Genomic DNA, 13775 nt, shown 5'->3' with positions numbered 1-13775 from the left:
CCACAAACAAACTCCATTCTTCCAGATCTCACCATTAACCTGCAGTAATCCAGAAAATAACCACAAAGCAAAAACCACTCCAACAATCCAACTTCAGAATTCAAGTAAACAAATTCAATCCGCAGAAATCATCACGACCAATCGTAAGCGAAAATGAAAATTGCATAAAAGTAGAAATATCCAGAGAATCAAGAGGTCCGAGCTTCGAACAGCGAAGCTCGGCGAATTCAACAGAAACGAAAGCGGAAAATGAATTGTTTCTTCGCCCTCAAAAAGGACGGTGTTACAACCAGGTCGAGAGTGTATGAAAGCTAGAGGTGCATTCCCTAATGTGCCATGAATTTCCCACCAAAAGAACCCAAGAGTGTGAAAGGAATGGACTAAGCTCAGGCTGTTAGCAAGGTCTCCAATCGAGAAGATCCCTCCAGCGCTCATGCTTCTGCCTTTTATAGATGCGGACATAACCTTCTAGAGTCTTCGTAGAAATCTCCATTCTACCCTTCAACTCTGAGGCTTCCTCCGTCGAGCAATTTTCTGCATAATGTCCACTTATTCGCCTTCTTCCTAGGTCCACGCAACTGTCTCCCTCATTTGCTGGACCTGGCGAACAATCTTCACACACCTGGCTTAAAACGTGCGTTAGACCCAGAAATCTCACGAATTAAAGCCCTAGACCTATGCATGAAATTAGCCTTATCAGAGGTATCAAATAAAACCCATACAGATTTGAGAATTTACTTCTGATGAGAGCTCGGAAGAACATGAGATAGGTCATGGAAACAGGATGAAACGGCAAAAATTCTCAAATTCCATAGCCGACTGCTAGATCAAAATCCGGACATCAATGAAGGATATCGTTCAAACAGGTCAAGGCCTAAAGTAATCAGTCGCGGCAGGATTTAGAAACATAGACAAATGTCATGAAGTAGTACAAATGATGGTTCAACAACATCATGTTTATTGGGAAAAGATGAAATCACACCAATGGGTTCACGGGTTTGTTAAAGACAACTCAAAGTGAATGGATCTTTCAGAAATTTAACACGATCAACCCGTTAAGGAAGAATAGAACAGGATAGCCTTAACTTGGTGTTGCAGAAAGAAAAACCATTGAGTATGAAGCAATATATGTAGTGAAACCGAGCTAAAAAGAATTTCACTTTTGCAAGAAAGAACTTGCCACATACATGGTTACAAAATAAAGAGGTGAACCAATAGTTCCAATAAGAATATTCCATTATTTGAAGAAAACAGGTCTGGAGGTGTGATCATACTGAAGGTCATAACTGCAAACGACCTTAGGAATGAAGTTCAATGACGGAAGTTCACAAGGTCAAAATATTGTCCTTACGAAAGATGAATCAAAGAAGACGATTAATCAAGATGTCCAAGGTTACGAAGGCAAGTACAAATTTTCAAGAACTGAAAGCGAGTCATAACTTGATGAAGAAAGTATAATGGGCATTACTTGCAAATTGGGAGTCAACCAAGGTGTTTAAATAGACAAGGGCTCACGTTTATTCAAAACGTCCCGAAAGGAATTTAGAATCCAAGTAAGTACTGTTGATTTAAATATCGTTCATTCTAGCTACGAGGGTTGCACTCCCTCACACATTTTTCGCGAGCCTGAACGTGGTAACATCGTTCTATGAAACCGTGGATTCCAAGTTGAGATTCATCGTATCGTCGAAATTAATAACACATTTTTTTGATGGTCACATCTCCAAAGTCTTCTTGCCATGCCACGTACTTTTCAAAAAGCATTGCCATTTTACACATGGTCTTAAGGTGTCGTAAACGTCGTCGTATTTGTGTCGCATCGCCACTTTGGCATGGTATGCAAGACTGCATGGTTTTATTAGATCTTAGGTATGATCTCGCCATTGTGAGGATACACCAAAGTTCGAAATATATATTTTCGTTGGTTTTACCACTCAGGAAAGTGATATTGCAGTTGTCAACTTACAATTATAATTTTCAAGCATAGCTTGAAGCCTCGTACTTCAACGTATATCTGATCATTACCTAACTTAAGCTTCATCTGGCTCCTACGTTTGCAACTAAGTTCAAAAGTTCCACATTCCACTTTAATAGTGGTTCTATACGATACCTCGTACTTCACCGGTCATGAATTTTCACCACATAAACGTCATGCATAAATTGCACAATCAACACATTTATTCGTATAAATCATTTGGTGTTCCATAGCATAACAAACATCGTACATTAATATATGTGAATAGCAACACTCAGTCAATCAATCATCCATGGAATCGCATTTCATAAATCATGCAGTTCATGTTCATCTGTATCACAATAAAAACTCGCAACTACACGTGTATCATGCTTTGCATTTCACAGTTTCATAGTCATGAAATTGTAACCGCCTAGGCATAAAAGTTTTGTCGTTCATGGAAGCAGCATATATTTTCTTCAAGTAAAAATTTGCAGTTTTGTGGACGTAATAGCAAATCTCAACATCAATGAATACAAGTTCACAATCATACTTCAATATCCAGCATATTCAAAGCCATCATGCCTCACTGTTAAACAAAAGCAATTGTATAATCTCATAGTCTCACGGTTCATATCTTCACAACATTTTCCAAAAGTCATAGTATTTACTTATTTTCCATAGGTGTTGTTTCATAGTATAATCAAGTAATCACACGCATACTTTACATTTCACAATTCATGTGATTTCAATCATTTAGAATTTCATCTATCCAAACTCATACAAGTCCAATCACATATTCGCCGATTTTCCTCATCGGGGTGTGCACAACAATATTCATCATTTTTTGGCATAGTAGTATTAAACAATTTCATATACATGTATTTTCATCATCCCACACTTCAAACAACATTTTCGAAGACGTCACATTATCTTTGATTTCCATTGAAATAATTTCATTCTCACAAGAGTAATATTCCCATCGAAATTTCCAACATTTCACAGGTTCAGATCAATATAAATTGAGATACTTGTTACCTCATTCTTCGTGGTTGGGCGGAGACGAGTCGTGGTGTTGAGCCTTCGACGATTATCATTTAGTCAAATTACGTATGAATAGACTTTGACTTAACAAGACTCTTGGGTCTTGAGCGGAAAGAACCTGGCTCTGATACCAAACTGTCACGACCGCCCTTCTAGGGTATAATCGAAACTTAAACAGACTTAAATACAAGGAAAATAGGCTATGGTTTCATCAAGATGGTTTGACCAACATATTAAATGAGCAATTAAGTATAAAACAAGAAGAGGACTCGAGTTTAAATAATGAGCTGGGCCGGACTTAAATATTCACCAAAAGATTAAGAGTTTGACCTTATCCAACAAGACTTTAATAAAAATCCAATAACCGAACAAATTCAAGTTCAAGCCCAAAAGCTAATAAGTAAAAGAAATATCGCAGCGGAAAACGACCAAGAGAAAGAGTGACGTCATGTGTGTAGACACAACGACACCCATAGTTCAAAGATAAACACTTAAGTTCTTCAAGTTACTTGCTCAACACCACCAACCTCTCGCCGCCGCTCAACCTGCACATAGGGAAAACATATGCAGGGCTGAGTACTTGTTGTACTCAATGGGCTCATGCCGAAAACATTTTATAACAGTTATGTCATCCATACCAGTGAACTCGAGTTTTAACATTTTAGAAAAGAAATATCATCGAGAACACAAAAACATTTCATAGCCTGGCCAGGCAAAATAATCTCCCCACTTTCCCAACAATCAATCATTCACATCCTCTTACCATAGTGCGACGAAAGTGTGGCCACACTATTCGCCCACGAGACCGGCCGACTAGCAAGGACGGCTCACGATCCCCTTTGTGTACACAGCCTGATAGGGTTGCGGCCCTACTCAGACCCGAATTCGTTTATCATAGCCCTATAGCCTAATGGAGCGAACTCACAAACTAGGCATCAAGCACAATCTCAACATAGCCCTATAGCCTAACGGAGCAAGCTCAAACGAACTAGGCATCAGGCAACAATCTCAACCTCAAAACAATCACGGCATGACATAACGCTTTAAACCACCCTTATGGCTCCACAATCATACTTTGGGAAAATAAAAGAGTTTAGTTAAAGGAAGCCCACAAATAATGTAGGGTAGAAAAGCCCACCTCGACCGTTTAGATTTCAAGTATCGCTTTCCCTTTGATATCACGTTTAGCGCACGAATTTTCACCTTTAGATAAGGTATTCCCAATTAGTCACCAACATAGACTTAATATTATGCATGTCCTTAATTTTTCCCTTTTCCCAACAACAAATGGAAATCACATCATAGCATAACATCTTTGCATATCACATCATCTCGTCACATATATAATCGATGTATGCCATTCAAAACATAAAAATATAGTTATGTTGCAAAGGTAGAAATCTGGCAGCACTGCGCAACTATTTTATAAAAATCATTTAAATATCATCCGACTTCCGTTGGGGCTAAAACTTTACGACAAAGCAGTAGACTCATCAAATAACTTCCAGTTTAAATTTCATGTCAAAATACCCCTTTTAAGTCGGTCAAATCAAAGACGTAACCCACTGGTCGAGAAAACATGTTTCTGGCAGAATTGCGCAGTCAACTTTAAAAATTCACCAAAAATTCATCTTTTATCCAAAAGAGTTGAAATTTACACCCAACATATAAGACATCATGAAGTTTACTCAGGAAAAAGAATCGGTCAAATCGGAGTATATTTGGTTGGTCAAAAACGAGTCGGAACTTACTGTTCGGAATCACAGTTTCTCATGCTTTTAGGAATTCGAATTAGGGTTTACCCCCACTTATTCAAAATCAACCTTTTCATGGTTTTAACATACAAGCATGCTCAAAAGGGTCCTTAGACACATATTTTCATGAATCACATATCATTCACCGAGGATTCATTAAATCATCAACCAACTGAAAACAAAATGCATTCACACATACGATTACACATTCCCACCGATTAAACCCTTAGATCTGCATTCCCTACACTCGCTACATGCATGACGGAGTCAAAGAAGGTTTAGGTGGAGAGGAGTGAAGAATATAGGTTTGAATTTACCTTTCTTGGACGAAACAATCGGTAGAAAGCGAATAAAACCTTGGTTCTTCAATAATCTCTTGGGGAATTGAGGGGATCTTGAGTAGAATGGATGAACAAGTGGGAGAGGAGATGAAAAGTGGGAGGGGGCGTGTGATTTGAAAGGGAGGCGTGTGAATGGTGTTAGGGTTAGGTTTCTTTTTGGTTTTATTTATAGAGTTAGGAAATAATATATTTCCCAATTAAATCAAGATTTGGGGGGATAATTGAAATAAAGATTTGAGAGATTTGAGGGGATTTGATGGGAGGAAATGGCGTGAATATTGAGGGAGAAATAAGGAGGTTTTTCGAAAATTATGGCTATTTAATTAGCCTTTGATTTAATTTGGTATTTTCACGGAGCAGAATAAAATAATACGGAGCAAGAAAATTAATAAAAATCCTCCCACAATAAATGGAAATAGGCGTGTGAAATTTTCCTCCCACAAGGAATAATTTCCAAATCTTTAATAAAATAAAGTAGGGAAAGATTTGATAGGATATTCCAACTAAACATGGAAAGAAATAATTAAGGGATCAAAATAAATAATGAATAATTTCCTTCTCCCACAAATTAGGAGATTTCGAAATCTCCCTTAGAAAAATAATAGTAGGGGCCGATTTTTTTTTCAAGAAAGAAATAAGATAATTAGGCTCTGGATTTAATATGGATAATTATCCCAAGACAAATAATTAAATCCAAGAAATAGAATTCATCTCCAATAATTTGGTAGTGGTCGAAATTTCCACAATAAAAGGGCAAGGTGATTATCTATGTTCCCAATTAAATCTCACTCTCCAAAATAATATAATTCACCGCAATATATTCCATTCCATATCACTTAGTTATAACCACGTTATAAGAACCAACGATTTTGACTTGGTCAAAACAAAATTAGGTCACCAAAGCAAACACATAACAAATCGTCAATTAATTCGACCATAAAAGAAAATAAATACAACATCTTAGGGTTCGAAAATTAGGGTTCGAAAAGTGGGGCGTTACATCCTACCACTCTTAAAAGAAATTTCGTCCCGAAATTTGGTACTCTCATGGGAAGAGTTCTGGGTATAAATCCATTATCTTGTCCTCAAGCTCCCACGTGGCTTCTTCGTGCCCGTGGTTTCTCCATTGTACTTTCACGTAAGCAACTGGTTTGTTTCTCACGTCCTCGACTTTTCGGTCTAGAATCGTTTGGGGTCTTTCCTCATAGCTCAAGTCCGGGTTCAACGCGACTTCTTGGTAGTGAATCACGTGCTTTGGATCAAACATGTATTTCCGCAACTGCGACGCATAAAAGACGTTGTGCACGTTCCCAAGGCTTGGGGGTAGTGCCAAACGGTATGCAACAGGACCCACTCCTTCAAGGATTTCATACGGTTCAATAAATCGTGGTTTCAATTTTCCTTGACACCAAAAGCGTTATCCCTTTCGACGGGGATACCTTGAGAAAGACCTTGTCACCTGCTTGAAATTACAAGTCGGTTCGTCGTGCATCCGCGTATGACTTCTGTCTGTCTTGAGCTTCTTTTATCCTTGCACGAATTTGTCGAACGATTCCAACCATTTCTTCAACTGCATCGGGCCCGAGTACCCTTCTCTCGCCAACTTCGTCCCAGTAGAGCGAGGATCTACACTTTCTCCCGTACAAGGCTTCGTACGGCGCCATGTTTATCGTTGCCTGGAAACTGTTGTTGTAGGCGAATTCGATCAAGGGGAGTGCGGACTCCCAATTTCCTCCTCGGTCTAACACTACGGCTCTCAACATATCCTCGAGGGTTTGGATCGTTCTTTCGGATTGTCCGTCCGTCTGCGGGTGAAATGCTGTGCTGAAGTTCAGTCGAGTGCCTAACTCACGTTGTAGGCTGATTCAAAATCTTGATGTGAACTTTGGGTCACGGTCTGACGTGATCGTCACGGGGACTCCATGCAGTCGCACTATTTCCTTTATATACACTTGAGCTAGCTTGTTCGATCCATAGGTTATGGGTATCGGTACGAAGTGTGCGCTCTTGGTGAGTCGGTCTATAACTACCCATAGGGCAGTATTCCATCTTTGCGTCTTTGGCAAGGCTGTCACAAAGTCCATGGCGATGTGCTCCCATTTCCACTCGGGGATTTCTAGTGGTTGCAACTTTCCGTACGGTCGTTGACGTAGAGCCTTCACCTGCTGGCAGGCTAAGCAGCGCTCCACAAATGCCGCTATATCCCTCTTCATACCATTCCACCAAAGGACTTCTTCAAGTCTTGGTACATTTTCGTATTCCCTGGGTGGGCGGTGTAAGGAGTCTCATGAGCTTCACTCATCACTTCGTTTTTGAGCTCCTCGTTGTCCGGTATGCATAGCCTTCCTTTAAAGGTGAGTGCGTTGTCACCTTCTTCACTAAAGTTTCCAGATTCACCGGTTCGCACTTCTATACGAACTTCTTCTAGTTTCGCATCCATTCGTTGTGCGTTAACAACTCTTGTCCTTAGACCAGGTTCAACAACTAAAGTGGCGATTCGCGCTTCCACTGTTTCTGGTGCTCTCACCACTTCCAAATGCATCTTACCAAACTCACGGACCAAGTTTTCTTCTTTGGTAAGAATAGCGGCCAGTTGGGAATGACTCTTCCGGCTCAAGGCATCTGCCACTATATTTGCCTTGCCGGGGTGGTAGGTGATTCCACAATCGTAGTCCTTCACCAATTCGAGCCATCTCCGTTGTCGCATGTTTAAATCCTTTTGCTCGAAGAAATATTTCAGGCTCTTGTGGTCCGTAAAGATCTCACATCGAACTCCGTAGAGATGATGTCTCCAAATCTTTAAGGCATGTACCACTGCTGCTAACTCCAAATCGTGGGTTGGATAGTTCAACTCGTGTGGCCTCAATTGTCGGGATGCGTAAGCAATCACCTTGTTGTTTTGCATCAACATACATCCAAGTCCCATCTTCGAAGCGTCCGTGTATACCACGTAGTTTACCCCAGGTTCGGGTACAGCTAAGATCGGTGCACTAGTTAGCTTTTCCTTCAAGAGTTGAAAACTAGCCTCACACTCGGGAGTCCAATTGACTTTCACCCCCTTCTTGAGTTGTTGTGTCATGGGTCTCGCTATCTTGGAGAACCCTTCTATAAACCTTCGGTAGTATCCCGCCAAACCTAGGAAACTCCGAATCTCGTTTGGTGTTAAAGGCGCTTTCCACTGTTGCACCGCCTCAACCTTTGCGGGATCTACTCGAATTCCTTCTGCCGACACGATGTGACCAAGGAAATTTACTTCCTTCAGCCAAAACTTGCACTTGCTGAATTTGGCGTACAACTTCTCGTTCCTCAACGTTTTCAAAGCGATTCGTAGATGTTCCTCGTGCTCCTTCTCGTTCTTCGAGTAAACAAGCACGTCATCAATGAACACCAAAACAAACTTATCCAAGTATGGATGAAACACTCGATTCATCAAGTCCATGAATACCGCAGGTGCGTTCGTCAATCCAAACGGCATTACGACAAATTCATAGTGACCATATCTCGTTCGAAAGGCCGTCTTTGGTATATCCTCTCTTCGGACTCTCGACTGATGGTACCCGGACCTCAAGTCCATCTTAGAGAATACGCCGGCTCCTCGAAGTTGATCGAATAGGTCATCTATCCTCGGTAGTGGGTATTTGTTCTTGAGCGTCATCTTGTTCAGCTCCCTATAATTGATACACATTCTCATCGATCCGTCCTTCTTTTTCACAAAAAGCTCCGGCGCGCCCCACGGTGAAACACTGGGTCTAATAAAACCCACGTCCATAAGCTCTTGGAGCTGTATCTTGAGTTCTTCTAACTCCTTAGGCGCCATTCTGTATGGTGCCTTGGACACAGGTGCCGACCCTGGCTCTAGGTCGATTGTGAACTCCAGTTGTAGGTCTGGCGGTGGTCCAGGTAAAGTTTTGGGGAAAACGTCGGGAAATTCTCATACAACGGCAACATTTCTCACTTTACTTTCTCCTACCTCTTCTCCTTGTAGTTAGGCAAGATAGGCAGGACGCCTCTTTCTTACTATCGTACTAGCTTGGAGCGCGGAGATGATAGATGCTCGCCGGTTCATCAAGATTCCATAAGGTGGGTTCCTTGCCCGGGGCTTGTAGAGATATCTGTCTCTCCTTACAACGAATCATCGCAAAAATTCGTGGTTAATCAAACCATTCCTAGAATTACGTCGATATCCCTCATCGCCATAACTTGCAAATCGTGAGCGACTAACTTAAGTTCTCCCATGAAAATTTCTATTAACTCTTCTCGTTTTGTCTTCCAGCTTCCACACGATTTTTTTTTTCTAATATTCATGGTATTATCACACATTTCTTTTCTCGATCGTATCGCCGTCCCGTGGCTCTCTCTCGTCACCTTTCATAGGTTCTTTCTTGTTGACGATATTTATTTTGTGCGATAAACTCTATGAAGGGGCTTGTACTTCCTCTATAATTTCCTCGCACGATGGTGACCGTAAACACATCTTCTCATATTCTTTATTCGCTTATCGTTCGATCGATCGTTCACTCAAATATGTATCTCGTCGGTTATGTCGATGCTTCTGGTTGGTCTGTCATTTTGAGCCTGTCTGACTATAGAAACTTCTTGCATATATCCGAGTCGACTACTGCATTTCCCTACTGTCTAGTAACAAGGATTCAAAATTTGACCCAACAGTCTTACTTGGAAATGAACAGATTTCAAATTGTTGCATCATTGCTAGGGATGTCTTTAGTCGGGAAGGCTCCAAAATTAATCAAGGAAACAAGAACAACAATGCAACGATTGAGTTCCATTGGACTCAACCCGTTCATTCTAAGAATTAAATGGTTTAGAGGTTGAAGCGTGGGTACAAGTCTTTCGACACACTCGACTCTAATGTTGAGTGACTAGACCCAGGAGTAAGCAAGTGTGCACATATGAGAATTAATGCAAGGCTCGTCCAGACACAACGTTCTTCAAATCCACTGGATCACCGGGTCCAGGAACTCTAGAGAACTACAGTGTTTTTATCGTTGGACACACTCGACTCCTCTTCAAAAATAAATCCCTCAACCCGGATACTATGAATTAGTATAGGGAAGTGGGGTCGATCCCACAGAGATGGATTCGCAAAGTAGTGCTAAGAGACTATGGAAACAAATGGCTGCTGCCACGCAAGAAGGGTTGAGATTTTAACTACCACTAGATCTAGGCAAGAATTGCAAACGCTAAACCTAGGACACAACAAACTTACTGGAATCAGACATCAATACCGAAGACGCAATTACTTCCTAGACTGAGTAAACGGCTACCTAATCTAGCTAAACAGAAAGCAACTAACAGTGAGGACCATATTTCCAGAAATGGCAAGTACGGTAAAAAGCTGCAGACAGCCAACTCATACAATTTCCTAACAAGCTCAGACGCGTAAATGCAGAAAACAGAGCATACTCCTGGATTCAAACAGAATATAGAAATTTGGATGCCGGAAACTTGCTACGAATCGGAAATACACCAGATCTACGTAAACTAGGCGAAATGAAATGAAAACACGTAAGCGCGGCATAAAATTAAACCAACAAAGCTCAGATTCACGTTGAATGCTTAATCCGCTCCGGATCCAAGCCATCCGAACTCAGTACCCGGCAAAATCGACTCCATAACTCCGATTCTCGCAGATCTACTCCAATCACCTCCAAATTCCAACAATCACAGACACAACCCAAAGCATTAGCAAGTTAGTACTCCGATCCATCCACAAACAAACTCCATTCTTCCAGATCTCACCATTAACCTGCAGTAATCCAGAAAATAACCACAAAGCAAAAACCACTCCAACAATCCAACTTCAGAATTCAAGTAAACAAATTCAATCCGCAGAAATCATCACGACCAATCGTAAGCGAAAATGAAAATTGCATAAAAGTAGAAATATCCAGAGAATCAAGAGGTCCGAGCTTCGAACAGCGAAGCTCGGCGAATTCAACAGAAACGAAAGCGGAAAATGAATTGTTTCTTCGCCCTCAAAAAGGACGGTGTTACAACCAGGTCGAGAGTGTATGAAAGCTAGAGGTGCATTCCCTAATGTGCCATGAATTTCCCACCAAAAGAACCCAAGAGTGTGAAAGGAATGGACTAAGCTCAGGCTGTTAGCAAGGTCTCCAATCGAGAAGATCCCTCCAGCGCTCATGCTTCTGCCTTTTATAGATGCGGACATAACCTTCTAGAGTCTTCGTAGAAATCTCCATTCTACCCTTCAACTCTGAGGCTTCCTCCGTCGAGCAATTTTCTGCATAATGTCCACTTATTCGCCTTCTTCCTAGGTCCACGCAACTGTCTCCCTCATTTGCTGGACCTGGCGAACAATCTTCACACACCTGGCTTAAAACGTGCGTTAGACCCAGAAATCTCACGAATTAAAGCCCTAGACCTATGCATGAAATTAGCCTTATCAGAGGTATCAAATAAAACCCATAGAGATTTGAGAATTTACTTCTGATGAGAGCTCAGAAGAACATGAGATAGGTCATGGAAACAGGATGAAACGGCAAAAATTCTCAAATTCCATAGCCGACTGCTAGATCAAAATCCGGACATCAATGAAGGATATCGTTCAAACAGGTCAAGGCCTAAAGTAATCAGTCGCGGCAGGATTTAGAAACATAGACAAATGTCATGAAGTAGTACAAATGATGGTTCAACAACATCATGTTTATTGGGAAAAGATGAAATCACACCAATGGGTTCACGGGTTTGTTAAAGACAACTCAAAGTGAATGGATCTTTCAGAAATTTAACACGATCAACCCGTTAAGGAAGAATAGAACAGGATAGACTTAACTTGGTGTTGCAGAAAGAAAAACCATTGAGTATGGAGCAATATATGTAGTTAAACCGAGCTAAAAAGAATTTCACTTTTGCAAGAAAGAACTTGCCACATACATGGTTACAAAATAAAGAGGTGAACCAATAGTTCCAATAAGAATATTCCATTATTTGAAGAAAACAGGTCTGGAGGTGTGATCATACTGAAGGTCATAACTGCAAACGACCTTAGGAATGAAGTTCAATGACGGAAGTTCACAAGGTCAAAATATTGTCCTTACGAAAGATGAATCAAAGAAGACGATTAATCAAGATGTCCAAGGTTACGAAGGCAAGTACAAATTTTCAAGAACTGAAAGCGAGTCATAACTTGATAAAGAAAGTATAATGGGCATTACTTGCAAATTGGGAGTCAACCAAGGTGTTTAAATAGACAAGGGCTCACGTTTATTCAAAACGTCCCGAAAGGAATTTAGAATCCAAGTAAGTACTGTTAATTTAAATATCGTTCATTCTAGCTACGAGGGTTGCACTCCCTCGCACATTTTTCGCGAGCCTGAACGTGGTAACATCGTTCTATGAAACCGTGGATTCCAAGTTGAGATTCATCGTATCGTTGAAATTAATAACACATTTTTTTGATGGTCGCATCTCCAAAGTCTTCTTGCCATGCCACGTACTTTTCAAAAAGCATTGCCATTTTACACATGGTCTTAAGGTGTCGTAAACGTCGTCGTATTTGTGTCGCATCGCCACTTTGGCATGGTATGCAAGACTGCATGGTTTTATTAGATCTTAGGTATGATCTCGCCATTGTGAGGATACACCAAAGTTCGAAATATATATTTTCATTGGTTTTACCACTCAGGAAAGTGATATTGCAGTTGTCAACTTACAATTATAATTTCAAGCATAGCTTGAAGCCTCGTACTTGAACGTATATCTGATCATTACCTAACTTAAGCTTCATCTGGCTCCTACGTTTGCAACTAAGTTCAAAAGTTCCACATTCCACTTTAATAGTGGTTCTATACGATACCTCGTACTTCACCGGTCATGAATTTTCACCACATAAACGTCATGCATAAATTGCACAATCAACACATTTATTCGTATAAATCATTTGGTGTTCCATAGCATAACAAACATCGTACATTAATATATGTGAATAGCAACACTCAGTCAATCAATCATCCATGGAATCGCATTTCATAAATCATGCAGTTCATGTTCATCTGTATCACAATAAAAACTCGCAACTACACGTGTATCATGCTTTGCATTTCACAGTTTCATAGTCATGAAATTGTAACCGCCTAGGCATAAAAGTTTTGTCGTTCATGGAAGCAGCATATATTTTCTTCAAGTAAAAATTTGCAGTTTTGTGGACGTAATAGCAAATCTCAACATCAATGAATACAAGTTCACAATCATACTTCAATATCAAGCATATTCAAAGCCATCATGCCTCACTGTTAAACAAAAGCAATTGTATAATCTCATAGTGTCTCACGGTTCATATCTTCACAACATTTTCCAAAAGTCATAGTATTTACTTATTTTCCATAGGTGTTGTTTCATAGTATAATCAAGTAATCACACGCATACTTTACATTTCACAATTCATGTGATTTCAATCATTTAGAATTTCATCTATCCAAACTCATACAAGTCCAATCACATATTCGCCGATTTTCCTCATCGGGGTGTGCACAACAATATTCATCATTTTTTGGCATAGTAGTATTAAACAATTTCATATACATGTATTTTCATCATCCCACACTTCAAACAACATTTTCGAAGACGTCACATTATCTTTGATTTCCATTGAAATAATTTCATTCTCACAAGAGTAATATTCCCATCGAAATTTCCAACATT

The sequence above is a fragment of the Salvia splendens genome, chromosome 19 (genome assembly GCF_004379255.2).
Source record: "Salvia splendens isolate huo1 chromosome 19, SspV2, whole genome shotgun sequence".
Classification (NCBI taxonomy): Eukaryota; Viridiplantae; Streptophyta; class Magnoliopsida; order Lamiales; family Lamiaceae; genus Salvia; species Salvia splendens.
The sequence above is the reverse complement of the archived record's forward strand: the minus strand, read 5'-3'. Positions refer to the sequence as shown.